This window comes from Equus caballus, chromosome 18 (assembly GCF_041296265.1).
Source record: "Equus caballus isolate H_3958 breed thoroughbred chromosome 18, TB-T2T, whole genome shotgun sequence".
Classification (NCBI taxonomy): domain Eukaryota; kingdom Metazoa; phylum Chordata; class Mammalia; order Perissodactyla; family Equidae; genus Equus; species Equus caballus.
In genome coordinates, this window is record NC_091701.1 from 67893652 (window position 1) to 67921489 (window position 27838).

A 27838-nucleotide genomic window follows, 5' to 3' on the forward strand; every position below is an offset into this window, starting at 1 on the left:
TATTGCTTCTACCTGTCCATAACCAATCTATAAATGAAAATTTGGGTGAGTTTATTCTGAGCCAAAATGTGAGGACCATAGCCCAGGGCCTTCCTTCCCAAAGGAAGGAAGGGCACCAAAGAAGTGGGGTGTACAGAGTGGTTATACACCCTCAAAGAGGATGTTTCACATATGATTGAAATGTCCCTTTTACAATAGTCATGAGACCGCTCTGTCAGCACAGCAGTTGATGGACACAGCAGGTAGTATATCTGTTGTTTCCAGCTGTCTGGTCACAGGTGAGCACAGCAATCAGTTCCTAGCCTAGGGAAAGATGCTTATCCTCAAGGAAATACCTATGTAGGGGGAAGTTGCACCTTTATCTTAAGGCAATCTGCTCTTGTCTTTGGGACATAGCAAATGTTTAAAGTGGTTGTACAATGCATGTTCAATGGCCATGTCAGCCCCTTTTGGAAAAACAAAGTCAGGCTGAATTAGGTTTACACCAAATGGCTTCCTCATATATTCCAACATATCCTATTGCTTGCCATTTCTATTTGTCATATCTGATATCATTTAGCTTGTTTCTCTGTTGCCTGAAGTAACTGTAAAATGGAGTCACATCTAAAACTTGGTATACTCTTTTAAAAAACTTTTTGCTGTGATAAATTCACATAACATAAAATTCACTATTTTAATCATTTAGAAGTTTTAGTATATTCACAATGTCGCGAGCCACTACCACTATCTAATTCCAGAATACTTCCATCACCCTAAAAAGAAACCCCATATCTCCCAATATCTTCCTCCCCCAATCCTTTGGCAACATTTACTTTCTGTTTCTATGAATTTTCCTATTCTGGACATTGCATATAAGTGGAATCATTCAATATGTGGCCTTTTGTGTTTTTATGTCTAACTTTCCCTTAGCGTAATGTTTTCAAGATTCATTCATGTTGTAACATGTATCAGTACTTTACTACTTTTTATGGTTGAATAATATTCCATTGTACTACATTGTGTTTATCCATTCATCAGTTGATGGACATTTGAGATGGTTTCAGTTTTTGGCTATTATGAATAGTGCTGATATGAACATTCCTATACATATTTTCAAATGTGAATATAGGTTTTCAATTCTCTTGAGTATATACCTAGGAGTGGAGTTGCTCGGTCATATGGTAACTCTATTTTTAACTTTTTGAGGAACTGCCAGAATGTTTTCCACAGTAGCTACACTATTTTACATTCCCAACAGCAACGTATGTGGGTTCCAATGTCTCCACATCCTCATCAACACTTGTGATTTTCCACTGAAAAACATCATATTCATTCTGGTGAGTATGAAGTAGTATCTCATTGTGATTTTGATTTGCATTTTCCTAATAACTAGTGACATTGAGCATTTTTTCAGATGCTTTTTGCTCATTTGTATCTTCTTCAGAGAAATGGCTATTCAAGTCCTTTGCCCATTTTTAAATTGGGTTGTTTCTTTATGTGTCCTGAATACTAGACCCTTATCAGATATATGATTCTGTAGGTTGCTTTTTTACTTTCTTAATAATGATCTTTGATACAAAAAAGGTTTTAATTTTGATGAAGTCCAATTTTTTTCTTTTGTTCCCTGTGCATTTGTTGTCATATTTAAGAAACCATTGCCAATCCAAAGTCACAAAGATTAACCACTATGCTTCCTTCTAAGAGTTTTATCATTTTAGTGCTTATATTTAGGTCTTTTGTCCACTTTGAGTTATTTTTTATATATATATGAGAAAAGGGTCCAAATTCACTTTTGTATGTGGATATCCAGTTGTCCCAGCACCACTTGTTGAACTTTGTGTGTTCTAATTAGAGATTTATGCCCAGATTATATCATAGGTGATGTTAGGTACTCCATGTTGAATCTCATCAGAAAATATTATCCAGATGAACTATCATTAGAGATGAGAAACTTAACTGTTCATTTGTGTAATAATTGCTGGATTCCTCCACTGTACAATGATATTTTCCTTTGTGACTAGAAAATAATCTGTGTGGTGTTAATATGACACTATAGGAATGTCTAGTTACTTATCAACTATTCTCCTAAAGGGTTTTAGCAAATAATTTTACTACTTGTAACCATCAAGTAGTCATATGTTGCCTGGTCTATAAAATTAAGGGGTTAGACAAGATCATCTTAAACACCACTTTCAGCTCTAATATTATTTTATTTTCTTAGTCTAAGTGTTGACTTTATTTGAATCAAGCCACATGTTGTTTCCTTCTGTAATAAAATAAGCCTGTTACTTCAAGTGACTAAGGGAATGGTCATACAACCCCAGGAAGAGGCTGTAATCTCTTAGCGAATTATATTTTAAGGAGATACACTATTCTTCTCTAACATTTGTTCTATCCTCTTATTATTTCATTGTGCTGCTCATGAAGCTGATATGCTACCAGCCTCAGTCAAGGAGTTTCTTATTTTAAGGTCATGACACATTTATGATACCAAGTCCAACCTGTGGAGAAATGTGAAAATCTACCTTTCCATATGTCAGCATTATGACAGACAGAGATTTTGTCAAGATTTTCTTGAAGCCTTGGGAATGTTTTGAGGGAAGAAGAATGACAAGGACTAAGAGAGACAAAATAGCTGTTTCTAAAAATGTGAAGGACTCAGACGTAGACCTAAGAAAACAAACCTAGTCCTTGCAGAATTAAGACCAATGGGTAGAATTGAAAGGCAGGCAGATTTCAGGTCAACATAAAGCTCTTTCTAAAATTCAAGCTGTCCAGAATGAAGCAGGCTGCTGCTTATAAGGCAGACAGCTCCCACTCCTGGAAGGGTTCCAACAGAAGCTAGTAGGCCACCATTTTGGAAGGCTGTGGAGGAGACTCCTGCATTGGGTCAAAAGTGGGACTAAGCAATACCTAAGATTCTTCCCACACTTAGAGACCTGGGAGTCATCTTTGCGTTCTTCTTCCACATTATTAAATTCTACCTGTTGTTCCACTTCCTCAGCATCTCTCATTTTGTCCATTCTCATTTTTAGCTCTGCTGCCACTAAAGCTAAAATTTCCTACTAATCCTCTACGTGAATTCCATGCTGAAGGCAAACTTTATTAGAGTCATTGCTCCTACCTCTCCCTCTTCATTATGAATTCCATGATTTCTCATCACTCAGCTCAAATCTCCTCCTCAGGGAAGCCTTTTCTCGCCCAGTCTAGCAGAGTCCTTGACAACCTCCGCTGAACAAAACATTACTTTGTATATACTTCCATTCTGCACTTATCATTCTCTATTGTAATTTCATGTTTACACATCTGGCTCCTGTACTAGACGATAACCTCCACCAGGGCAAGGATCATGCCTTATCTTTGTATTACCAGCCCCTAGGAGAGTATTTCCTAAAGAAGTTGCTCAACAAATATTTGGTGAATAAATAAGTCAATGAATGAACTGTTGGGATTCTGTATTTCTGTTAAGAGTTCTTATAATCATATGACACCTTTGGAGATGAGAATGGAGTGTTTGGTGACTGAAGCTAGTGTTTTTATATCTAGAGTAGTATTTCTTAGCTTTAAATTTTTTATGTTCCTCATCTCTCCCTCTGAGGGGATGAGTTTGCTACAGATGACTAAAAGGAAGTATTGACTACAACAGTAAAGAGGAAAGTGAAAAGTTATTGCAATGAGATTTTGTCTCTGACAAGGCCCCACCTGAAGACGTAATTAATATTGATGAGGAAGAAAAGAATCAGGAGGTATAAAGGATACCATTTGATTGACAGGAGGAAGGAGAAGGAAGTAGTGAAGAGCACACATGGGCAGGAGAATGTAAACATCAGAGGACAGGGTGAATGAACCATAATTTTGGATTATATATATCAGCGCCATTTTGTGACACTGATTAGAAAGTTGCTTAGAAGACCCTGGAAGTTCTCAATCTGTGGTCAAGAATAGAGTACAGGGGCCAGCATGGTGGTGCAGTGATTAAGTTCGCATGTTCCGCTTCAGTGGCCCAGGGTTCGCCAGTTGGATCCTGGGTGCGGACCTACTCACTGCTTATCAAGCCAGGCTGTGGCAGGTGTCCCACATATAAAGTAGAGGAAGATGGGCATAGATGTTAGCTCAGGGCCAGTCTTCCTCAGCAAAAAGAGGAGGCTTGGCAGTAGATTTTAGCTCAGGGCTAATCTTCCTCAAAAAAAAAAAAAAAAAAAGAGAGAGAGTACAAAGGGGCACAGCACTGCTCCTGGGAAGGCTTTATGAAGACCAGGCAGATGAAGGTTAGCCTAGAGATGTGTGCTAAAGAAGAAAGCTCGAACTGCTGATGTGAGGGCTCTTCCCCCTCCTGGCATAGGTAGAATCCCTTCATCCCTGTGCATGGGAAGTAATTTTTGGCTCTCTTGGCTAGGACTAGCCTGAAGTAGACAAAATTGAACATTTATCCCTTCTCTTTTTACAGCCCCCCTTCCTTTTTACAGCTCCTACCATTATGTCCAGTTTTCTCTGATTGCTCCACTGCCTCTTAATTTCACTTTTTTCCCCAGCTCTCTCCCCGATTTGCGACAGCCCATCAGGGCCTCCCAGCATTGCATTCTCTGGGCTTATTCTCTCCTGATCCTCCCTGGTGGCCATGGCACATTGTTCATTCTCTCTGGCAAAACTGCTTGGCCAATCTGAGCTAAATTGTTAATGACTGACAGTGGCTTTGATTTCTAATGTGTTATGCTTCCCACACATGCATTCTGCTAGATATTTTCAGTGCCTTAATCAAAAGGTGGATTAAATATTAAATACTAAATAAAAGAAACCATAGAAAAGCTAACCCACACTAAGCCTTCCATTTAAAATGGAAGTCTCATCCTTAAGGAGCTTGAGATCCTTAAGAAATAGGTTTCATATTTTATATTTCATTAAAATAAATAGGACACACAGTATTCAGATCTTCGTTTCACTCTAGTGATTTTGATAGCATCTGTTGTTAATTGGGGAGGAGTATATTCGTCAAAGCAGCTAATCATCTTGTTTTTTTTAAAAAAACAAATGTAACAGGAATTTGGAAATCTGCCCAGTATGCATTTTGAGAAATGGATGGCAATGGTTGACATCTCTCTTTTGTGCCTCTTCCTGACTCTCCCTCACAGGGACACACCCTGCCCATTCTCTGGGGAATCTAAAGATGGATTATTGTCTAATGCTTTAATGATACACAAATGTGTTGTCTCCAAGCCACACTGAAGAAGAATCAAATAAGGTAACTATGCCTTTTTAACAGATACTCTTATGAACTTGTTCTTCAAGAATGTAATACTAGTTGCTTTTAATGGTCCTCTGTGTGAAGAGCAAAAGAAAAAACGGAAAAGAAAAGAAAGAGGAGGAAAGGAAGGGAGGGAGGAGAAAAATGAGGGAAGGAATACCCCAGCTCCTTACTGATCAAAACAGATCTGTTATCTCTGAGATGTCAACATTTTGAAATGAAAGCTTCTTGGAATATTTATTTTTTCCCAAGATTTAGCCAAGGGCCTTGATTGGCAATACTTACTCACTTTATTTCCCATATATTTCTTAATAATTATGTACATATTTCCATGTTTCATTTTATCCCTCTAGGTGGTTCTGTGTTGGGACATCTGAAATAACCATTTCAGGCATTTGTTTTTTCTCTCTAATGAAGGATATCTCCAATTCTCTTTTTGCCTTTGCCTAGATTCTTTTGACATTAGTAAAACACCAGACCTGATAATGAGCATTGATGGGGATGCATCTCAGAAATGGCTTAGGATTCAGGAGGCAGCCCACTAGCCCCAAAAACCAAATCTAGTCTGCTGCCTGTTTTTAAAATAGTTTTATTGGAACACAGCCACACCCATTCATTTACATATTGTCTATGGCTGCTTCTGTGCTGTGATGACAAAGTTGACAGATTGTATGGCCCACGAAGCCTAAAACTTTTACTATTTGGCCCTTCACAGAAAAAAAAAATTTTTTTGACCCCTAAGCCTTAGGTCATTGTTACCAAAAGTGTGGTCCACAGACTGTGACTGGTTTGTGTACGATTTATTACCAATTTGCAGTAATACGAGGAACTTGCACCAGAATAGAAATCAACTATATCATCATGCACACTATTGAATTCTGCTGATGTCCTCTTTGTAGGAAGACTTTCTTGTTGAAGGAAGCGGTGTATAGATTTACATTCTAGTGCAAGTTCTTTATCTCTCTGTGGATCAGCACTTTTAGTAGAACTGGCTTAAGTGACTCCATAAAACTTTAAATTTGAGGAAAGTATTTACTTTATAACATTTCTGAGCTGTGTGACTCATAAAGATATGTAGAGCTATCAGTTAGCTTTCGCTGTTTAATAAGCTACCCCAAAACTTTGTGACTTAAAATAAATTGCAGTTTAGCAATTTGGACAGGGCTCAGCTTGATGGTTCTGGCCTTGACCAGGCTGATCGTTCAGCTGGGCTTGCTCATGTGTCTGTGGTCAGTTGGCATGTCAGCTGGGGCTGCTGGGTCTAAAATGGTTCAACTAGACCAGCTTCTGCTCCACATGGTCTCTCAGGATGCTCAGGCTATCCTGGGCAGGAGTCTCAAGAGCAGAAAAGAGGAACCTGAGCTGTCTCTTGAGGCCTAGGTTCAAAACTCACAAAATATCACTTCCCTCACATTCCTGGCCAAGGCAGGTTTAAGCTCCCCACTGGATCTTGGGGGTAGGGAAATACACTCCACCTCTTGATGGGAAGAACTGCAAAGTTATAGTCATTTTGGCAATCAATCACAACAAGGGAGGGAGAAAGAAGACTATTGCTCCTCTTTACTCTCTTCTTACTTCTTTTCCAAATTTTGGTCAAATTTCACTACTCCAGTAACCATTATAATATTGCTTAGTTGGCCTGATCCAGTTTCAGAGCTGTATGTGAACTTTATGAAAAATTTTTACATACAAAACCCTACATCTGAGTTATAATAAGAGCAACAGAAACAGAGCCGCGGTCTAGGGTCCAGGCTCCTCTGCTACAGAATTTAGGCTTTCTAGTGCATGAGATGATAGCATCATAAACTTCACAGGAAACATTTCTGTAGTTGTATCACTGTTAGCAGACTGACAGTGCTTATTGAACTATATAGTCCCCAGTACAGTCCCCTACATTCTACATTGTGGAAGCACCAAACTTTAATGATGTGAACAGTAAATGCTAAATAATTAATAACATCCCTTAGGTAGTTCTGTGAGTTTCTCACTACTATCACTTGGGTAATACACTTTGCATAGTATATGTGACTGTGTTTGGTGTATTTGTTTCTCTGGTAATACGTGTGTGGGTGTGTCAGTATTTTCACAAATATTTGAGAGGGAGGAAAGAATGGATGAGGGTTGGCCACTGTATAACGTAGCATTTCTCACTTTTTTCATCCTTGGAAATCTCTCTTAAGGTAAGTGCGTTTCTTCAGGGAAATTAGTTACATAGACTATTTCTGGGGGTTGTATTCCACCCCATATTACTCTTAAGATGATCTGAAATGTTGGGTAACACATACATCAATTATTAATTAGAATATGTATAGCTACATTTAGATACAGAATTCTTAAGCAGGCTTCATGTAAAACCCTATTCACCATGTCCCTGTTGAAAACTGACTCACACCCTACTCTGTGATTTAGGCTCTGACCTTTCTTAAAACTCAAACTCAAACACCAACTTTAGCGCTCCCTGAGGCTCTCATGGATGATGTAACGCAGAGGTCCCAGTCCTTTCCAGCCTAGAAGTCACGCTTCTCCTTAGGGTATTGACAATCATCTGAGCCTCTATCCTGCTTGACCACAGGAAGTCCAATTTTTGCCAGTTTCTGCTTCCCTAGTATCCCTGGGAATTCCTAGGAAGGGCTTTCTTGTTCCACAGATACATCCTGACTTTTTACCCCAGACTATCAGCTCACTCTGGACTGCTGCTCTGTTCTCCTAAGGGTCAAAGTTCATTACTGCTAGCCACTGAAACTTCTTCTTGTACCACTTTATCCCCATGGAGATCACAGACTCTTCATTCAAATCCCCACAGTGGTATCTAAGATGGCGCTGTAATCCTTAACAGGAGTTGCCTGGAGGTTGAGTGAATAACAGAAGGCAACTTCCCTAACAGCTTAAAACCTTATATCAGATGTAGTAGTTCTCAGAGTCCATAAGCCAAGGACCCTCCACAGGAGTCCTCTGGTGGGCTTCTCTCACTTTGGCACCTGGCCTGCCAACATGTTATAGGGCCGGCTTACTTCCCCCATTGAGAGTTTTCTTGAGCACACTGTCTTTTCCCAGAGCTGAGGCCCTACTGCCTAAAGCCAAGAGAGAAGAAACTCTTTCTCCTTGTCCTATTTCTACTCCAAGACTCCCTTTTCCAGTGATATAGAAAATCCAGGAGAGAGGATATAAGCTCCAGAGGGCAAGGACTTTTTTTGTCTCTTTTGTCACTGACTTATTCCAAGCGACTGAAATAGTGCCCTGGCAGAATAGGTCTTCAATAATAATTGGAGGATTGAAAAAAATGACTTGTTTTTCTAAAAAATTAATCAAGATTCAATAATGGGTACATTTCCAGGGTTTACTTATTTCAGAACACAGAAAAGCCTGGTCAATATGAGAACTTGCAAGGCCAGCCCACTCCTCTTTGGGGTGTCTTCTTCGGTATAAGGTAAGTATATACCTCTAAATCCTTTCTGCCAAAGTTCCTCTCCAGTCCTCACCTCCTCTCTGAATGCTTGCCCAGATGACACAAAAGCATCACTTAGAATAATTTTCAGAGACAACGAAATCGAACTTCATGTTTAGAAAAGTAACATTTTCCTAAAAGATACAATCTGCAGAAATGCATCTCCATTCTCAATGAAGACAGATTTTCATTATTTTGATAGTATAACTCCTCAATGTCTCAATTCCAAATTGAGCCGTGCTTAATTTGCATAAAATGTCCAATACAGTGCTTACTCCTCAAAAAAACCACATTGATTTGCTCCAAACTAAATCATAAACTCCACATTTAGGGACACAGAAGCACTCTTCTCACTTCAAATTGGCAGTTTTCCCTTTTTACAGACCTCAAAGTTTCCAGAAATTTCTTGGGGTTCAATTTCAGCAGAGCACACACTCTGGGATATGCTGTTCACTTACTGTCTAGACTCTAGAACACAAACAAAACCTTGGGCATAGGCAGGAAATCCCCTGTGACCTGAATCAGAAGAGCTTGCTCTCTCTGCCTCCACCTTCTTTTCTGTTAGGAACTTGTACAAATATCTACATTTGCTACCTTCTGGGTACCCACATGTGTGGTAGACACTTGATGCTATACTAGCTTTCAACCAAAAGCTTCATGTTAGTGAACTTTTAACAGGTCAACAAAAGGGGAAGAGAACATAATTTGTTTCACTAGAGATCATCATCTTCTTCTGTATCCACTATCTCTTTTCTTTTTCCTGCACAGAGAATTATCACTCTTCCTCACTATCCTCCAATTGTTCTGCTTTGTGGTGGAAATGAAAACATGCCTCTCAGATCCCTGACTGTGGGCACCCTCAGCTAATGTACTCTGAAATCCATCATTGCCTCTGAGCCAAAGTCATGCTTCCTATGGGCTGCTTCCAGCCAATGACAGCAAAGTAGGGATACTAAGGCAAGCCTGTTCCTGAGAGGCATAGGACTCCTCTGACAGAGAACTTTGACTCCAAGACTTCTCAAGGACCTTGCCAAACTTTCTTAGAACTAAACTGAAGTCTAAGATGCTGTCCCAAACTTTCCTTCTTTTCTTCTGTTATTGACCCAGGGTCAGACCTGCATTGCAGTTTGATGACTCTCCTGGCCTTCATTTCCTACCCGCCTCCTGCCTTATTTTTCCCTCACAGGCATTGCCCTTAATAAATCTCTGGCTCTTCTTATCCCATCTTGGAATCCGACTTGTGTAGGACCCAGATTAACACAAGTGGTACTGAGAATAGGCCGAGAAAACAGGTGGTAAAATGAGAATTTTGGAATGGTTCACTCACCACCTGGAAGATGAAGAGGATATCCTGGTTGGCAGGTGGGACATGGATAGTTCCTGGTAAAAAGTGGTAGCGGCTTGAGATTGCTAAAGATTTCACTCTTGGTGACCTGGGAAAATCTCCTGGTGAAGGGGAATGCTTTGGCAAGTTCATTGGTGCAGAAGTGAAATTTATTGAGGGAGAGGGAATAATGCCTACAAATAACCAAAGATTTTTAGGACTACAAGAGAAAAATATAGTGGACGTTGATATCCAGAGACCCAAAGCATCATCATGGCCCCTCTTCTAGTGTGGGGGCCTAAGAGCCAGGTAATAAATAAGTTGGCTAAAGTTTGGTTCATCGTTGGCCCACTGGGTCCAGGGATCCACCCAGTGGTCATTTAACCAGTTCCTGACAGATTATTGGAATTGGCTTGGCAGTTGGACTAACCCCCACACTGGGTCCTTGGGCTGCGGGTAAAAGCTGTCAAAGTGAAAAAGGCTCAGTGGAAACCTCTGAAACTAGCCCCAGTACCCAACCAAGAAAGTAAATAAAAAACAATATCATACCCCATAAATACAGTGGAAATTGTTGCTACCGTTAAAAACCTAAATGATGCAGAATTTGTGATCCCTCTACTTCTGTTTAACTCACCAGTGTGGCCCCTGCAGAAACCAGATGGATCCTAGAGAATGACTGCAAACTACTACAGACTCAATCAAGTAGTAAACCTGATCACAGTTGCAGTGCCAGATATGATATTGTGCTAAGCAGATTAACAAGGCTTCAGGTACATGGTATGCAGCCATTAATTTGGACAATGTATTCTTTTCCATTCCACTTAGAAAAGACCATCAGAAATTATTTGTATTCATGTGAGATAGATAATAACCTGAATTTTCAATTTTGTCTCAGGGCTCTCTTGGCACTGTTACTCTCTGTCATAATTTTGCTTGAAAATGTTGGAATCACCTGCACATCCCACAGAACATCACACTGATTCATTACATCAATGACGTCATAATGATTGGACAAGAAAGGAAGAGGTGGCTAGTACACTGGTGGCCTTAATAAGACATGTGCTCTAGAGGGTGAAAGATAAACCCTATGAAGACTCAGAACCTGCCACTTGAGTAAACTTTTTAGGAGTCCAGTGGTCAGGGACATGCTGGGAGATTTCTTCCACAGTAAAAGACAAATGGCCAATCTCACATATCCTACCACCAAGAGGAAATCACAGTGCCTGGTAGGCCTCTTTGTGTCCTGTAGGCAACACATTCAACACCTAGGAATATCGCTCTGGTAATATGAAATTTTGCAAGCTTTAAGTGGAGCCCAGAGCAGAAAAGGGCTTCTATTCAAGAGTAGGCTGTGATGCAAGCAGCTGTGCTGCTTGGCCCATATGATCTGACAAATTCTTTTGATACTGGAGGTGACAGTGGTGGGAAAAGATGCAGGATGGTGTTTTATGACAAGCCCCAGTGGGAATTCACAATGTGGGACGCTGTGATATTGAACAAGGCCATGATTAGGTAGCTCACACCCTTTGTTACCCACTGCAGTTTCATTGTGCCCCTTCCTCATCACCACGGCATTAAGAAGGATTCTGTTTGACCAGCTAAAAGAGAAGAAAAATGTCTGGGCTTGCGTAAGATTGAGTTGGCTTGAGACATGAGAGCAATTCAAAAATAGACTGCATTTCAGCCATATTGGGGAGGGCCTAAAAGACAGTGGAGAGGGAAGATCTTCCCACTGGGCAGCCGTATGAGCAGAGCACCTGGCATCTACTTTATGCAGAATGAGAAGTGACCCAAAGCGAGAATATATACAAGTTCCTGTATATGGCCAATGGCCTGGTCATCTGATCAGAGATCTGGAAAGAAAAGCATTGGAAAATTAGAGACAAGGGTGTATGGAGTAGAAGTATGTGGGCAAACATGTGGAAGGGGACATGAAGTGTGAAGATTTTTGATATTGTACATAAATGCCCATCAAATAGCATCCACCATGAAAGTACTCGACCAGTAGTAGACAAAATGACTAGCTAGGTGATATTAGTCAGTCTTTGTCATTGATCATACCACAACTATCACAATGGGTACACGAATGAAGTAGTCATGGTGGCAGATATGGAAGCTATATATGGACCCAACAGCATGATCTACCACATATGGAGGTTGATCTAGCAGCTGTTGTCTCTGAATGTCCCGTCTGTCAGCAACAGAGACCAATTCTGAGCCCTCATTAAGGCACTATTTATTACTCAAGGAAACCAACTGGCCACTTGGTGGTTAATGTTGACCACCTTTTCAGCCTGGAAGGACCTATCCTCATAAGACAGATACCTATTCTAGGTTTGGGGCTGCCTTTCCTGCTCACAGAGCCTCAGCTAGCACCACTATCTGGAGGAGCAAAAGGATGAGTAGCCATTCTGGGATCTACTGCTGCTATAAAGCCTGTAGTTCATTTCACTAACCTTCCCCCTTTTTTACCCCTAGAAAGACAGGTTCATGGAAACCATGGAGTTGCTGCTCCCTGAACCTATGTGGAAAAGTGGATCTGTGTGGTGAATGGAGTAGACAGTAACAGCCATGAAAATTTGCCTCTCAGATTTCTAACCTTGGAAAGCATAACTGACTGACAGCTCTAGCTGCTCTTCTCTGAAATCTATAACTGCACTTGCGCTGAGGTTATATTTCTCACGGGTTGCTCCCAGGCAATGACTGAGTGAGGTAGGTCCATTACCAGAAGGGCTTAGGACTCCTCTGAAGGTGACTTTGGCTCCTCATGGCCTTCCCTAACTTTCTTAGAACTGCATTGTAGTCTAAGATGCTTCTACCCACCTCCCATCCTTCTCTTTCTCATTTATCTGAAGACAGACAGACCTGCATTGTGGTCTTCTTGGCCTTTCCCATATCCCTGTGTTTCCCCTTATAGACCTTTCGTTTAATAATTTTTTCATCTAATCTCCTCTTATCTGCTTCCCAAAAGACCTGGACTAACATGCCTCTATAATTCTTTCATACGCTGCATATATAAGAACATAGACATACTCTGAACTGGGAGAGCAGTTTAGATTATTAGCAACTCTTTTCACACCACCTCACTTCCCCACAGGTCCTTAGAACAAAAATGGACCCACCTTAAAAAATTGAGTTAATAAAAGTCCATCATTAAAGCAAGGAAGATGAGTGGAATTGTCAGAATAATCCAAAACGAACAGTTAGGACTTGACACTAGGATATCAAGCCCAAAGTCCCCTTTCCTTTTATACTTTTAGCCTGTTTTCTCCTTGCCTTCTGTGAAGTACATATACATCTTTTGTGAGATGGGAGCAGATCAGAAGTGAGTTCATAGAAGAGTTCCCAACCCTATGACTCCCCTACTGGCTGTCTCAAGCTACTAGAAAAATCTTGAATGATTCAACATCCTAGTGGGAAGGAAAATATCAATTTTTCCATACAGAGTTATTTACTTCAAGAAAAAAAATGGCACAAAAGATGGGCATTGTTTATGAAAAAAGTGGAAAAAAAATAAAACAATAGGCCATTGAACAAATCTTAAGGCACAAGAAAAAAATTAAACCAAGGATAGAAAGATCAGGCTCTTCAGAAACCAAAAGAAAAGTCTGAATGCCCAACTGGCAATACAAGAGAGGCTACTATAGCAGGAAAGGCAACTTTCAAAAAGTGGAAAGTTTGCCTTCACAAAGATATCACAGAAGTAGTGGTGTTAAATGTATCAACTAAAATCTAGGCATGTCAAAAAAGAACTCAAGAAAAACACTCAAGTGCCTTGAGGGGGTCAAAGACCAACATTAAGAGACTTTAAAATTGCTAAATGACAGAGTCCTGTTAAAATATAACAAGCACAAATTTAATTAATGTTCTCCTTTAGGAGGGATCAGAGGATTTCCAAGCCCAAATTTTCTTCTGAACGACCAAGTTAGAGTGATTAGATCCAACTGTGATAATACCAACATCTACAGCTAATTAGCTAACCATTTGTAGGATAACTCCTTAGAAACAGATATTTTTCCAAGATTTCACCACTCTTATTAAAGCTCTTAGCAAAGGCTATATAGCTAGGCCTTACAGCACCTTTGTAAGACCTAGAAAAAAGCATCCTCTTAGAAATTTCAGCTTCCACGCTCCCTTGTGAAGGGCACAACCTTATTCCCCTCACACAGCCACTCAGTGGATGAACTTAGCACCTATGTCACATAGAAAATTGAGACCAAGAGTTGTGAACTCCTTCAACTTCCATCTTCCACACCTCAGATTTAACTCTACCTTTGCACATTCTCTCATCTGGGAGAGATGATTTTTCCAGACTTGCCCCATCTTCCTGGGTGCTTTCACCTCTCCCCTGCCAGGGCCCAGTTATGCCCCTTTACATGCACACACCTTTATTCCTGTGCTTTCTTTGGCTTGTTTTCCTCAGCCTTGACATAGACTCAAGTCTCTTGACTTAAAAAATGCAAAAACTTTCTCTTGACTTTGTCCTCCAATGCCAAACTTCTAGAAAAAGCACTGTACATTTTTATCCTCACTTCTTCACCCCTCATTTGCTCCTCAGCCTTCTCACTATTGTATCTCATCTTACCACTCCATTCACAGACATTCAAAAAAGCTCACTCCTGACTCCCTAAATCACAATTTCTATTTTTATCCTTCTTGACGTCTCTGCATCATTTAACTCTATTGACCTTCTTTCTTTAAATTTTCTCTGCCACTGGCTTCTCAGAGACCTTTACCTCTCTGACTTCTCATTCTTAGCTTATTATTCTGTCTTTTATTGATTTGAAGAAGGTGAGAAGAGCAGCACAGTCTCACCTCCATCTATGCTTTAATGATGGAATTTACCATGCAGTGTAAGATCATTGAAAACTTGCACAAACTTGACATATTGATAGGAAATATATTTTATTTCATTAAGGGGAAATCATATCTAAATAATGTGTTAGATTTCTTTGAGAGAAAAATTAAATATCTTAATGAGAGCACAGCAATAAATGTAAAGTTTTTAGAATATTTGTAAGATTCTATACTAAAACACTTTTTTAAAAACCCAAAAGTCATCATGGGAAACATTTTGTGGATAAAGAATTGCTCTCAGAGCACTAAACAAAGATAAGGATAAATGGGCCCTTGCATGTATAGTCAGTGTACTGAAAAATCACTAACTTGTGGGATGTTCTCAGGAAAACAACTTCAGGGGCCAGCCTGGTGGTGCAGCGGTTAAGTTTGCATGTTCTGCTTCTCAGAAGCCCGGGGTTTGCCCGTTCGGATCCTGGGTGTGGACATGGCACCGCTTGGCATGCCATGCTGTGGTAGGCATCCCACATACAAAGTAGAGGAAGATGGGCACGGATAGTAGCTCAGGGCCAGGCTTCCTTCAGCAAAAAGAGGAGGACTGGCAGTAGTTAGCTCAGGGCTAATCTTCCTCAAAACAAAAAGAAAGAAAGAAAAATAACTTCATCTTTTCTCTTCCATTGCCCCTTACACTTATTCAGTGGGTCTGGTCCTTCCCCTGCTTCTCTGTAGAAACTTGGCTTTTCTTCTTACCTTTACCTAAGAAAAATTCACTTTGCTGGTTCACTTTAAGATTCACTCTTGACTTGAGACAAAGAGGGAGGTGATATTTCACAACTCTCCCTCTTCAAAAAAAAAAAATCACTTTTACAAATGCCCGAGTAAAAACCACCCTTTTATGCCCTTGATGTGGGCAAGGGCTCTAAGAGCGTTGTAACTCTAAAATTCATAAATTCACAACTCGCTTTGATACCTGATACCTTAGGATCTCAGCTGAAACTTCCACCTTATCATTCCATTCCATCTGAAGGAAGAGATTTAAACAGCAGTACACCAGACATTGGCTCTAAGGCATTCTTTTGAAATAGTTTGGTAAATGACTCAAAGGTGAGTGTATGTGTGAAATCTCCAAAGTGGCATATGACATGAAACTTCCAGTTAGTAAAATGCCAGCTCCATAGGATGAACTATAGGAAGGTGGCACCAGGCTGAGCAAGTGGGCGGAGAAGTGGCAGATGAGTGTTCAAGGATAAGATAGAAGACGCTTTCAGGACAAATAATCCAAACACCATTCTGAGGGTAATGGTCTGCAAAGGGTATCAGCCAGAAAGGGACAAATTTGCACACAAAATAAGGTTCCTATTTACAGTTTTTATGTTATTGGAGTCTTTTGCAGTTTGAACTAAGGCTCTTTATCTTCATTAAAGTCATTCTTCTTTTCAGTGAAGGACAGGATGCTTTAATTTCAAAACAATATCAGACTGCATTTTATAGCAGGAATTTACCTTCAGTCAGTATTTCCATATATATTTGTAATTGAGGTGAGATTTTGAAAGCTAAATTTATTATTCTTCACATAGAACTACTTGGAAGCTCTTTATTATGAATGTGCTAGTAAATTTTCCCTTTTGTTTCTATAAAGATGTATGCATACATCTCTCTCCATGTATTTTCTTTCCACTGTGCATGTGTGCTTATATACAAATATGTAACTAGTTGAGGTGTAATTAAAAGTCTTCAGGAGACTCTCAAGATCTTTATTTTCCCCCATTTGAGAAGGCAAGGCGTTGGATGGCTGGTACAATTTCCACTAATAAAAATAAATGCCCTTCAGACAGGAATTAGATAAGCAGCTTGTTTCTGCAAAAGTTGAACTTCAGCCAGTCTTGTACAAACTCATTTCATAAATATTTCTCTCTTCCAAAAGAAAAAATTGAGAAGATGGATGGATTCAAAAATTTCCAGGAAGGTACAGAGGATGCTGCTCAAGATTCTCTCAGGAGGAAGCTTCCATCTGTTCTGATAGTTTAACTCGCTCTACTCTGTTCCAAATTTCTTCATCAAGATTTTGGAGTTTCTACATAAGGTCAAATATTTTTCCCATTTCCCTCTTTTATTAAAATACCACATTTATTTGGAAAATCATTACTCAGCTCTATTGCTTACTAATTATTTTAAGATAGAAAAAATATTTTGTCGCAAAGAAAGATTTCAAGACATCTTTATGGCTATATAAATATTTATGCATCTTTTTAAATACCTTGATTGATTGGTTTTAGATTGTCTCAGATTCCATCTGATTTCTCTGCCTCCCTGATAAACCTTCTTCAATCTCTGTTCCCTGGCCTATGAAGGTCACCTTCAAAATATTATCACCTTTATGTAATGATCAGACACAAAGTCTAACCATCATCTAAATTATTTCAATATGAAGCATGACTAATAAACCAGTATGAGTAGTTTTCAAAGTGAACAGGATTTGAAGATAGTTCAAGAAGAAGAACTCTACAAATCCTAGCACTGTACAAGCACATAACTTTTTTCTGGCTAATCCTTTGAAAATATAAGTGCTGTAATATTTATTTACAAAATCATTCACACTGTTTTTACTTTCACTTCGTACTTGGTGTTTATATGGTATGCTGAGTTTTCTCTTTGGAGTACACCACCTTCTCACTATAATATTCATGTTAATAACTCTCATAACAGAAGTGGGTAGATTTTAATTTTCAGCAGTGCCTTGTTTTTCTTTAATACATTCCCACATTTAAATATGAAAGTGAATGCCTATAAGATTTTTTTAATTAGAGGAATTTCTTGTATATTGCTTTAAAGTAAAAACTCCTGAGCCCAGAAATTCATGGTTTTAAATTATTTGTTTGGAACCCTAGGGACTTCTCTACTGTTCCAGTCTCCCAATTAAAAAAAAAAGTAAGCAAAGTCCATATGAGGGCACTCTCAACTCCCCTGTGGAAGGTAGTACTTTACAAAGTCTTTTCTTTAATAATTATATGGGCTCCTATAATTTTCCATCACAAATTATTATTCGAGTTCCTTTCATGTAGACACATCTTTCATGTGCTCTCAATACATGGCTGACCTTGGGAGGGATGGGGAGTAGAAACCAGTCCAAATCACATTGTACTCTTCCATTTTCTGCTTCAAATATTTTTATATGGGAAGATCGGGTAAAAAGAAATCAACCTTAAAGGAGAAAATGAGGAAGTACCAGAAGAGCCACACCCAGTCTGGGCAGAGGGTGTGCATAGAAGATAAGCCAGTCTTACCTGCCTGCCTTGCAGACCAAGGGTATGACAGTAAGGGCTCACTGCACTCATTCATATATAAGAAATTTCCCCTCTAATGTGTGTTGAGGATGTTGAGTTTTTATAGCCCTTTGAGACAAGTAGTAGTATTATCCCCATATCTTAAGATGAGAAAACTGTATTTCAGGTCATTTTTAGTACCAGTTGGGGAACTGGCCAACTGCCCAAGTGAGTCATGGTCCAGATGCTCAATCCTGCAGCCATGAGGGTCCAAGACAATTACCCAGTGTTTTTGGCACTCCTTGCCATAGCCGTGCCCAGTACACACCCTGAATATTTGATAATGTATGCTTAAAAAAAAACTCCATATTGTACTGATTATCATACAAATATCTGTTCATGAATACTTATTTTCAGCATTTGAATCACCAACTCTCATCTCAGCGCTGATTTTCACTTTGGCCATTTGTGCCAATGTAAGGAAACATTGGCATGGATATTGGAAGTAGGCAATTTGCCCACCCTGCAGGATCATGCTCCTCACACAAATGAGCCAAGCACTGAAATTTGGCATGACTTAATCCCTTAAAATTAAAGCCAGACTTAAGGAAATCTACCACCAGGGGGCAATAAATATCACATGATGAGAAACAGATAACAAATTGGTGGCCAGTAGCCATATTTTGTTTGGTTCAAATGGTTTGTTATCTTGTTCCTTTTACATTCAAGTCAATATTTAATAATCAGGAGTGCTCACATAAAAATATAGATTTTCAGTTTTTCTTGAAAAGTCAGAAGATCTAGCAATTACCGGCTCTGTGTTTCTTCAAGATAACAATTGGCTGTAGCTGAATCCAGCTGCCCAATTTGGATAGCCAAGCTGACTCCAGCACCTCATCATTCATATAATACAGCACATGTGCTTACATCTGGCCTGCTTCAGGTTACCTGCCTGGCCTCTATGGTATCTGAGTTTGTGAACTCCTCATCCAAATAATCAGGCAAAGGCAGGAAGTATGGTTACAGGAAAGATTGTATGCATTAAACTTCTAGACTTCTTTAAGTAAAAATTTCAACTTTGTTATTAAAAAATGACATTGCACCACCAAGGAATACAATAACTGAACATTAATACAGAGATCAACATATTTTAAAATGACCAAATCTTAGGTATACTTTGATATATTTTCCACTAATGCTTAACTACTTTAAATTAACTTATTTTAACTCTGTTCTTATCCTCTGAATGAAACAGAAATTTGGACTTCATCTTAAATCCACATCCTGAAGGAATCAGGACCCTCCCAGAGAGCCTATATATTTTGTTACTTCAAACCGATTTGGCATCTGGTCATTTTCTTAGTTGCAGATAAAAGCAAGAATTGTACTGCCATAAGGAGCTTGCTCAAATGCAACCTCCCAAATTCTTATCTATCTCATTCTCTCTCTAGCAGGTGGAAGAAACTGCTGGAAGGGATAAGAAACATAGCATCCTCTTCCAATTGCCTTCTTACTCATCTGTGAGTTCATTCACAATCAGAACAGGCAGAGAGAACAAGTCTCCAAGGTCAAGGATGGCTTTGGCAGTGAGGATATTTCTCTTTCCAGACTCCTAGACTGTCCTCAATGTTCAGGGTCAAACTTTCTGGTTTCATAGAGAAGTTACTATTTTTGCTCTACAGAGGTAGTTTGGGGTGGCAGACAGAGCTCTAGCTTTGAGTGAGAAAAGCTTGGTTTGAGTTATTACCCTATCCTCACGGAGTATTCATCACTATTTACTTGTATCCTGAGGCTCATTTTTCTTGACTACAAGATGGGAATAATATTATTTTCCCTTACTACTTCCCCCATAAAGAACCAGATAAAATAATACATATGGTGAAAACAAAGTGTAGAACACTGTATAATACAAGGTATTACAATCTGGAAGATGACTTGGAGAAAAACTGATCTAATATGGCTATTTTTCTGCTCCTGAAGGCTGAGTAAGCAGGATGCAGATGAACAAGATCCTCATAGTGACAGAGACTTTTAGGCAAGAGTTAGTGAGTCCTTGTGGTAGATGGTAGAGTAGGAAGCACCAAGTGGAGAGACCAGCACTGTCTTCCCACGTAGATAATAATTCTACTCAAATCTGTCTGATGTGGCTATTTTGGAACTCTGGAGTCTATTGAAGGTTTGCAACTTCCAGGGGAAGGCTTTGATAGTAAATTGTGCTTAATTTTGGATGATTTCAGCTCTAAGCACAGCAGCAACTATCCATCTCCCACCTCCCAGACCCATGGCAGGCAGCTGTGGACATGTTCTTAGAGTAGCTTGAACATAGCTTGCCAGAGCCAGGGTGGGAACAAAAGAACCCTATCCTCCAAATATTGTGGATCTTTTCCCTGGTTGCTGATTGCTGCTTCTGACCACAGAGGTGCAGACAAAGAGGCAGCAGCCACTGTTGTTGCACCTCCCTCCATTGTTGCAAGCCCCTTCCCCTCCAGCTGAAGGAAATTCCAGGGATTTAAAGGGCTGGCATCCTTCTCTTTTTCCCCTTTGGGAGCTATACATTAAAGACTAGGACATTGAAAAGCAACCACATATACAGGAGAAATTAGAAAGTCACCACACATACCCAGGCAAAGGCACAGGCTGTGAAAAGGCCTGGGAAGACCTTAAGTTTACATCTCAGGCTGATTCTCAGCACAGAGACAGCCTATAAAAACAAAAACAAAAACCAGCAAAACCTGGGTGAAAATCTTATTTCCAGAGTTACCAAATTATTAGATTTAAATGTCCAGTTTTCAACAAAAAAAATCACAAGGCATACAAAGAAACAGGAAACCATGGTCTATTAAAAGAAAAAATAAACCAACAGAAACTGCCCCTAAAAAAGACCTGATGGTGGATCTACTAGACAAAGATGTTAAAGCAACTGTTTCAAAGATGCTCAAAGAACTAAAGGAAGACAGGGAGAAAGTCAAGAAAACAATATATGAAAAAATGGAAATATCAATAAAGAGCTAGAAAACCTAAAAAGAAATTCTGGAGCTCAAGAGTAGAATAACTGAAATGAAAAATTCACTATAGGAATTTGAAGACAGATTTGAGCAGGCAGAAGAAAGAATCAGCAAACTTGAAGATAGGACAATGGAAATTATTGAGCCTGAGGAACATAAAGAAAAAAGATTGAAGAAAAGTGAACAGAGCAGAAGGGATCTGTGGGATAGCATCAAGTGGACCACCAATGTACAGATAGTGGGAGTCCCAGAAGGAGAAAAAATAGAGAGAAAGGAACAAAAAGCAGAAAGGAGAAAAAAGAGCGAGAATATTTGAAAAAATAATAACTGAAAACTTCCCAAATTTGATGGAAGACATGAGCATAAACATCCAAGAAGCTTAATAAAATCCAAGTTTGATGAACTCAAAGAGATGCACACTGAGAAACATTACAGTCAAACTGTCAAAAGTCAAAGAGAATCTTGAAAGCAGCAAGAGAGGAGCAACTCATCACATATAAGGGATCCTCAATCAGATTACCAGCAGATTTCTCATCACAAACTTTGGAGGCCATTCCCAGATAAACAAAAGCTGAGGAAGTCCATGACCACTAAACCTGTCCTGCATGAAATGCTGTAGGGAGTCCTGCAGATTGAATGAAAGAAGTCTAGAAAGCAACTTGGAGCCATATGAGGAAATAAAGATCTCAATAAAGGTAAATACATGGGCAATTATAAAAGCTAATGTTATTGTTACAATGATTTGTAACTTCACTTTTTTTCTACACTTAGGAGATTAATACACTTTTTAAAATTATTAGTTTATGTTTTGGACACACAACATACAAAGATGTAATTTTGTGACATCAAAAAGTGAAAGGAGTAGGGATAGAGATGGAGCAGAGTTTTTGTATGTTATTGAAGTTAAGCTGTTATAAATCCAAATTAGAGTGTTATGCCTTTAGAATATTAAATATAATTGCCATGGTAACTACAAATAAAATAGATATAGAATATATACAAAAGGAAATGAGAAAGAGATTTAAACATTTCACTGGGACATTATGCTAAGTGAAATAATCCAGTCACAAAAGGACAAATAGTGTATGATTTCAACTACAGGAAATACTTAGAGTAGTCAAAATCATAAAAACAGAAAATAGAAGGGTGGTTGCCAGGGGCTGGGACAAGGGGGGAATGGAGGGTTATTTTTTAAAGGGCATAGAACTTCAGTTTCATAAGATGAAAAGAGTTCTGCAGTGGATGGGTCGTGATGGTCACACAACAATACCACTTAATACCACTGAACCATACACTTAAAAATAGTTAAGACGTAAATTTTATGTTATGTGTATTTTACCACAATAAGAAAAAAAAAAACCATAATGAGGACCTAAGTTTGGGAGAGTTTAGGGGTAAGGGGATTTCTTTGGGGGATGAAGAAAATATTCTGAAGTTGATTTGGATGATGACTGCACAATTCTGTGGATGTACTAAAAAATTTGAATTGCACAGTTTAAACGAGTGAATTATATGGTATGTAAATTATATCTCAAAAAAGCTGTCATAAAATAATAATAAAAAAGAATTAATGAGTTCTTAAAATTCTACCAATTATCTGGTCTTAACTTTATAAAAGGATATAGACTCTGAAATGCACCAGACCACAGGACTCCCTCATCATTTGGAATATGTCACTGATCAGTAATTGGATAGGCAAATGGACTTAGAAAAATGGCTTTTTAAATACAAACTCTATCAGCTCAACCACAACCAGACCAAAAACTTGAGTGTTAAAAATGAGACAGAATTGTTCAGAATTGCAAAATAGGATAATGTCTTTCTTTCATATTCAGACTGTTTCTTGGTTAAATTTTTGATCAAAAAAATATAGCTTCTCCTGAATTGTATTTAATATATAATCCTACATTTAGGGATTTCAAGATAAAACCATAGCAAAACATGTTTTGTTGGCATTTCTAGGGAGTACTAAATACCCCTCTCACCTTCTCCCCAACACATAAGGAAACTGAAACACAACATCTCATAAGAATGTAAAATATGATAATGTGTCATAAACAAGTCCTGTTGGCAAAAGCTAGCACTCAAAAGTTATTGCTGAGATACTTAAAAATCTCAATTTTAAGAATCCAGGAAGCATGCCAGCTTCTGAGAAAATAAATTTAAATGGAGAAAATTAGGAAAATAATATAATCTTTTTGGAAATGCAAAATATCAAAAAGATATTCATATCAGTGAGGTATCAAAATGACAAGTGGACCAATGTGATGGAGGATTTGGCCCTCTCTCTGGGTCCTCTGTCTCTTTCTCAGCACCGTCAAGGATTGGGGAAAGGAGAAGTCAGCCTCGCTCATAGGATTCCTTGCAGAATGTCTACTGTAGCTTAGCCTTTTCTGGCCTGCTTGGACATGTCCCTCAGGGGATCACTCTTGTAAAAATAAAATACTAGTATTTCACATCCAATTCATTTCTCTAGCAGAACTGCAATTGTTGCTACTGTACCTTTGGTTTATCAGGTCTTGAAATTGGTTTGGATTTTTCACTTATATTGTTCATCTTGATTCTTCTTTTCTCCTCATATTCAATCCATCAATAAGTCCTTCTGACCCATACTTCAAAATGTTTCCAAGTCTGTCCACCTTTCTCCATTTCCACCCCTACCACCTAAGTCCAAGCCAGCATCATCTCTCACCTGGGACTTCAGCAATAGCATTCTAACTAGTGTTCCCAATTCCACTTTTTGCCCTCTTCAACACATTCTCCACCCATCAGCCCCATCAGATCACATGATTCCCCTGCTGAAAATCTTCCAGAGGCTTCTCATTGCCCAACTCCTTACCAGGGCCTCTTCCTTGCTTACTATACTCTGGCCACACTCATCTTATGTCTGCTACTAAAATACATCAAGCTTGTGGACGTCTTTCACTGGCTAGCTCTCTGCCTTGAAAGTTGTTTGTGTGGCATGTCCTTTATATCATCCTGGGCCTCATTTTAATGTTGCAGCTCAAAGAAGCCTTTAGTCTAAACTAACACTCCCCTACTCTGGTCACCCACTGGCACATCGTGTTTGGTTTTCTCCATGGTACTTAACATTCTCTAAAATTACTTTGTTCATTTCTTTGTTTATTTTTTTGCTGATGTTTCTACCTCCATACAGTATGACCTCTACAAAAGCAGGACCTTTTTGCTTTGCTGACAGCTTTTTCTGAAGCACACAGAATGCGCTGGCATATGATAGGGATTCAAAAATCATTTGCTAAATGAATAAATGAAAACTGAATTTGATTCTGTTTTCAAGATGGAAATTTCATCCAAAACTTAAAGGTCCAATGACTCTGACTTGTCACCTTGTTCTATCATCCTTTGCCGAGGGGTGAAAAAAAGGACATTTTATACATCAAAACCCATATTTCGAGCCTTAATTCGCAGCCCCAGGCTCCATATAAAATTTCTAATCAACCACCTTCTCTTCCAACTTATTATTTTCAAACCCATGAAACAATCGAAAGAAAAATACAGAGTGCCCATATAGTCTTCACCTAGATTCAACAATTGTTAACATTTTGCCATACTTGTAATCTTTCTCTCTCTCTCTCTATATATATACACATACACATACACACACACACACACACACACATTTTTCCAAATAAATTTTTACAGTGATGACTGTAAAATAGTAATCTTCTGTTTCTATCATTCCTTCCCTATTAATTAGCTGGCATTATTCATAACCAATGACTTCTTGACACTGGAGCATATGGAGGCCGGTTTGTATTAACAGGGAAGCAGATTCAGAAAAAATCTTTTCATGGTCTTGATGTACTTCTGAATCAATCCTGTTAGTACAGTCCCTAAACAGAGAAAGTGCATGGAGCTCCAAAGCCCTGAATACTAGAATTTACTGCTGTGAGAAAAAATAAAATTCTGAAATATTCAATATTTTTCCTTCACTATAACAAGTGTAAAAGTGTCCCTATATAATTGCTGTTGTTATTACCATTGGTCCATCTGGTCCCAGGCATTTTAAGGTATTTTGTTATCAACGTTGAACTAAAAAAGAAAGAAATGGATAATAAGTGTTTGAGATATAAGAAACACTTTGAAATTGAAAGAAAAATAATTTTAAGTGTGTAAACATTTTCAAATGGCCCCAGAGAACTGAAGAGGAAAATTCAGAGTCAGCATTTCATTACTGCCACTAATGCAGCGAGGTGCTATGCATTATTGCCATAATGCAGTCCAGATATTCCCGACAGGCAGGTAACCAAACATAATTTCTTAAATTTAAAAATATTAATTAGAAGTGCTTCCCCCAGCAGGTTTGATCAGTTGTATTTTTGCACAGATTAGTATTAGAACTAGCATGATGGGGGAGGTAGTCTGGAAGAGGCCTCAGGAAGAGCCAATCGGGAATTTGAAATCCTCTACAGGTAATCTATAAGAATAGCATAAAAATTACTTCTTTTCAGTGTTTTAAAATTGGATTTGCCAGTAACAAAATGGTGTGAACTTGGATTATTGAACTAGTGAGATAATCTCATGTAGTTCTAAAATGTACTCATTCATTCATCAAACACAAGCGGAATTCTTCCACATGCCAGCTACACGCCAGGGGCTGGGAATCCTCGGGTGAAATACCATGGCTCCTGCCTTCAGGTGCATCAGTCTGATCTGGCTCTAAGGAAGTCTCTCCCTAAGAAAGTGGGGTGGGGTAGAGGCGAGGGAGGGAAGGGATGAAAAGGGGACCAAAAACGAATGCTAAAGGGTCAACAAGAATGTAGGCAAATAAAAAGATTAACAGAAAATGCTGAAAGACCTTAGAGGGAAAAGTCCTGGACTATGAGGTGTGAGCAGGGCTGCCACAGACAGCTTTTTAGTCTGAGCATTACACAGACACTGATGAAGCTGCTAGGAGAACTGAAATCCAGACCCAATTTCACTTGTCAAACCTCATGCCCTGGGGAAAGGGGATGGAAGGAGGAAATATACCTGCCCCACAAAACAGGCACTTTTTTTTCATTTGCAGAAAGACACTGCATAGGCTATCTCTGTCCCTGGATCCAAAGGTGTGCCTTTAGAAACAAAAATATTAAGGAGAGTGACAGTTCGTGGGGCTGACACTCTACACTCAATCAAGGCTCTCCTTAATAATTTCCTCACATATAAAGAATTCAAGAGTATATTTATTTTCAAGACTTCCAGGTGCATATCTTGGGTTATAATAAGCTATAGCAATAGATGTTTTAACATGGAGCTCAGGTTCTTCACCTACTTTAAGAGTATACTTTAAAAATATTTGAGATGTAGGGGCTGGCCCCGTGGCCGAGTAGTTAAGTTCACGCGCTCCGCTGCAGGTGGCCCAGGGTTTCGTCAGTTCGAATCCTGGTCGCGGACATGGCACTGCTCATCAAACCACGCTGAGGCAGCGTCCAACATGCCACACCTAGAAGGACCCACAACTAAGAATATGCAACTATGTACCGGGGGGCTTTGGGGAGAAAAAGGAAAAAAAATAAAATCTTAAAAAAAAAAAATTTGAGATGTAATATTGTAATATGTAATATGTTAAATAGAACAAAATACTTATGTCTTCTTTCCCTTTGTATTATAACATTTTAAGAATCTTCTTGTTATTATTACTGTTATCATATTACTCCAGAAAAACGCCAAGTTCCAGTGTAAACCATGGTCATCCATTATTTGAACAAGATTATTTTCATTTACATTGTTTTAAATTTTAAAATTTGTGGTTCTACATAAAATAAGAGAAAGCAGCCAAATCTTTTCAAATATAGAGTGCTGATGTGGAGTTTAAAGTCCACATCATTTTTATCCAGTTTCAATTTCCTCTGAAACACCTGGAAGTATTCCTCATGCTAAACAAAACAGCTTGTGTGCTCATATTCATAAAAAAATTGTACTGCGAGCCTAAAACACAAAACAAAACATTGAATGGGTATATATTCCACTGAACCTAGACTCTGATAGCTTTTTGGCAGGCTGATCTAAGACACAGTATTTTTGATTCCTTAAGTGTCAAAATTTATTAAGTGTTCATTGTACAAAGAATTGTGGAATTAAGCAGATAACAGAAAAGACATCATTTCTGCCTTCAAAAGGATAGGGCTATTTTGACATTGAAATATTTCTTTTCAGAAAGCTTACGGCAGCAGCAATATGGGTAGGACATGAGCAAAATTCTGCAGCTGCCCTCTCCTGTTTGGACCTCTCTTTGAGGTACCCATTAGCCTCTCCTGGTCTCTCACAGTCCCTCATGGCTCACTTCTGGAAATTCTCCCCATTCCAATGCCTTTTTTTATTATGCCCATATCAAAACTACATGCTTATAATCTATTTTCTTAGGGACTAGTTGCCAAAGTGATCTATGCTAAAGTACGTTCTACTTTTATCCCTTTGAGCAACGTATTTACTTTTTACTATCTTTTTAGAGACATTGTCTTAATGCATAGGAGTGACTTTAATGGTGGGGGTTTCCACATGCATGATGGGTCTTTTGGTGTCCCTCAGATAAATCATTTGAGGGGCTGCCAACATTGTTTGCCTATCCAAAGAGCTAAGGAGAAAAGAAATAGGTAAGCCATTTGCATATCTTAGTAGCATGCTTGCCAAAACCTATGAGGGGCAGATGGTTTCATCCACACTTTTGTGGGATCCTCTGTTTCAATAAGCCCAGACTAGTTTTCCACAATTCCTATTGGGGGGAAATATATTTCTCCAAAAAGGGGTGTGAGTGGCATTTTGGGCAGGACAATTCTTTGT

The 27838-nt window shown here is 38.9% G+C and overlaps 1 long non-coding RNA gene across 4 annotated transcripts in view; it reads right to left on the bottom strand.

The window, feature by feature from the left end:
* LOC138918683 (uncharacterized) overlaps positions 1–27838 on the bottom strand; it is a 202630-nt gene that overhangs the window by 155973 nt on the left and 18819 nt on the right. Inside the window, exon 3 of one of the 4 annotated variants that reach the window (XR_011428323.1) lies at positions 24170–25108. The exons of the other annotated variants lie outside the window; for them this stretch is intronic. This is a non-coding gene — a long non-coding RNA (uncharacterized lncRNA). Of the gene's footprint in view, positions 1–24169; positions 25109–27838 lie in introns of those variants that run through there. 4 annotated transcript variants of the gene reach the window in all.